The sequence below is a fragment of the Panthera uncia genome, chromosome D2 (genome assembly GCF_023721935.1).
Source record: "Panthera uncia isolate 11264 chromosome D2, Puncia_PCG_1.0, whole genome shotgun sequence".
In the NCBI taxonomy this organism is placed as follows: domain Eukaryota; kingdom Metazoa; phylum Chordata; class Mammalia; order Carnivora; family Felidae; genus Panthera; species Panthera uncia.
Window position 1 is genome coordinate 17,509,895 of NC_064818.1, and position 3,782 is coordinate 17,513,676.

Here is a 3,782-nt window from a genome sequence, read left to right on the forward strand (position 1 = left end):
GGGACTAGCGGTCGAATGAGAGAGGTCAAGGGAACATTTTTCCGAGGGTGCACAGCACTTGAATAACAGGATTATTTTCTTTTATATTGTTTTTAATAACCATGAAAGAGGAAGAAGGGAAGCAATATATATTTTTTAAAATCTTTTCCTTTCCGTTTGCTGCTTTCTTAAAAGAAAGGAGAGTTACGACATAAGCATCTTAGGAAAACACTTCTGTCTTGTAACAGAATCGCTGTCACCTTGAGGATGCCCTTGCAACACGCGAACTTTCCCGTGCTCCTAGGAAAGAAAGAAATGTTACTTGGCACTAGATACTTCAAAAGTGATATCGGGGGCTTCCGGGTCTGGAGGATAATGGCAACTGCCTGAGTCTGAATCCCTACTCACATCTTCAGCAAATACAAACACAAACAAACAAGCCTTCAGCGCGACTAGGCGACTAGGCGAGGGAATGCCGTGATCTGAACTTCTAATTGCTTCTTAAGTAGAAGAAAGAAAAGACATCAAATTCCGGCACAGCTCCCTCCACTGTTGCCAAGGACTTAAGTGAAGTCCAGGCTTAAATTCTCTACAAAGAGAAAGTCCAACACCAAGCACTAAAAACTGAACACAGGTCGGGTACTTAACAGGGAAGAGGCTTGAAAGAGAATGGGACAGGAGGTGGCCGCCTTGAAGAAGCCTTGCTTCTGGGAAAAGTCAAATAAATAAAGAAAGGGTAATGCCCTTTGGAGGCCTGGCAGTAAAGGGAAAGAAGGAAGTAAAAAGGGCAAATTAAAGACCCTGCGGAAATAAAAGACAGCCAGGCCCTCCCCCGCCACTGTTATCTATTAAAAACTGCACTTCACTGTACAGATAGAAGAGAACATTCCTGAACTAGGAACCCTGTGTCAAAATTCCTAGTAACAGAATAACATCAAATCGACTGCATACCCAGCCACCTCAAAAAGACAGCAAAACATTATTTGCATTTCCTATGATGAAAAAATGAATCCTAACGTTTTCAGCTGATGAAAATACACACACACACACACACACACACACACACACACGAAACCATGAAGCAGGAGAAATTGTAACACCACACATCAAACTACCAAATTGAGCAAAGTATTGTGTATTTGGACACACGTGTGTGCACATATGCCTACATATCTACAACTACAATCCGAAATTCGAAAACTAAGAACAGACTAGACAAAAATGAGGAAGAAACGCAGCAAAAGTTGACCAAATGCAGGAATGAAATTGAAAATAAGACAAAACTGTCCGAGAAACAAAGAAAAATTACAAAATGTCCGAGGGAGAATAGAGTCAAATAAAAATATGTAAAAGGACCCTGAGGAATGGCAAGAAAATAATCAAGAAGTTGAAAATGAGATAAAGAAGTAAAAAGTGTTCAGAGATAAGTGGTTGAAATGAAAGACAGTAAAGAAGAACCAAAATACATATAACCGGAGCCCTCAAAGTAGAAACACCGTGAAACTGAGTGAATATTAAAACTGTAATCCCAGATGTCATGTTCAACATGATAACTCTATTATGAAAGATACATGGTAACATGTATGATATATTTGAAGGTTATTAAGAGAGTAGGTCCTAAGAGTTCTCATTACAAGGAAAAAACATTTGTTGTCTTTTTTGTATCCATATCTCATTTGGATACATATGATGGATATTAACTAAGCTTTAAAGTGGTAATCATTTCACAGTATATGTTAGTCAAATCATTATGCTGTGCCATTGATACAGTGCTTATGCAGTATGCCAATTATAAAATTAAAAATGGGGGAAAGCTATAATCCCAGGAAAGAATTCAGAAATAAAAGAAAATTTGAATTACATATCAAAAGTCACTTCCGTGTACCTTGGAAAACTGTTCTGGAATAATCAGCTCCAAACGTATCTTAGTCAAATGATTAGATTTTAAAGGCAACAAGATCAAATTACTCGTAGAGTAATACAACGCAAGGCAACAGGGAAGCAGCATTTACAAGAAACTCAATGCAAGGAAATACCAGCCAAGGACTTTTGTGTCCAGCTCCAGACAGACAGATCGGAACTGGGTGCAAAATATCAGAGACCGTTATATGCCTTTCCTGGAGAATGAGCTTCCCCCAACCAAGAGAAAACTGAGGAAACAGCAAAATGACTGACAGAGAGCATTTATATATTTAATTGAGAATAGTATGTACATATTATACTTTCTGATTAAGTAAGACGGGTGCCACTAAAGCAACTGAAGGAGAAGGGGGAGAGAAAAGGGAAAACAGAATCCTATCGTTGTCTATTAAATAGGTAATAGATAAAAGTCACATAATGATAGTCACATAATGATCTCATCTATGTGAGACCACATCAAATGGATAGATAGACCAGATGTCAAAAGGTTCAGAAACAGGGGTGCCTGCGTCGTGAGTTCAAGCCCCGCATCCGGGCTCTCTGCTATTGGCTTGGAGGCTGCTTTGTATCCTCTGTCCTCCTCTCTCTGCCCCTCCTCTGCTTATTCACTCTCTCTCAAAATAAATAAATAAACTTAAAAAATGATTAAGAAACAAAGGAAGGAACTAAAGGTGATATAAAAATGTAAAACGTAAAGAGAAAGCAAAATGCAAATATCCCCAAATATTGGAAACCCTATTCTAAAATCCTAAGGGAAAAAAATTTTAGAACAGCAAAGAACAGGGGTGCCTGGGTGGTTCAGTCGGTTGAGCATCCGACTTCAGCTCAGATCCTGATCTCACAGTTTGTGGGTTTGAGACCCGTGTCAGGCTCTGTGCTGACAGCTCAGAGCCTGGAGACTGCCTCGGATTCTGTCTCCCTCTCTCTCTCTGCCCCTCCACCACTTGTGTTCTGTCTCTCTCTCTCTATCAAAAATAAATAAAAATTAAAAAAAAAAGCAAAGAATACATACTAGATATTGGGGGGGGCACAGTAATATGGCATAATACATGTAGTAATTATAAAAGAAAATAAAATGACAGAGTTGAGACTAAACCATATCACTATATCATTTACAAATGGGCTTAATTTGCCTGTGAAAAGATTTTCAAATTTGTTCATAAAAGAAAACCCAAATCTACAAAAAGCAGGAGCTGTGATCCTAATATCAAAGTAGAACAGACCAAAGGAGACCAAATGAAACAAAGAAGGACACTTTATAGCCCAAACTTCAAGTCCCAATGAAGGTGTATCAACTACCTATCAGTTAGGATGTACAGTTATTGATCAGAGAAGTAAAACCATTATTAAGGCTATAGAGTAAGGGACCTATGATAGGGCTGAAACTTTGTACAATGTTGAGGGCAGAAAAGAAGTCAGTGGAAGTCTGTTTCCAGTGTGTGTGGTAACAGGTCTAAAATCACTATAACGCGCACACGTGGCATTCAAAAAAACAAAAACAAGAACAGAAACAAAGCTAGATGTGGTGGTCTGGAGTCACTGAAGTCACCGAATCTTGAGCATGTGGGGTCAAGGAAATAAACAAGTCACATAAACACAAACACTGTATGATTCCGCTGATATGAGGTACCCAGAGTAGTAAAAATTCATAAGTACACGGTTTCGGTTGGGGAAGATGAAAAAATCCTGGAGGTGGATGGGGGTGATGCGTAGCACGGCAGTGTGAATGTCCTTCGTGACACTCAACTGCACGCTTGAAAACGGTTCAAGTGGGAAATTTCACGTTATGTGTGGTTTCCCTCAATTAAGAAAATGACGTGGCAAATGGTTTCGCACACATCGTAGATGTGGGGATAAAGGAGTAAGATCCACCGTATAAAGAA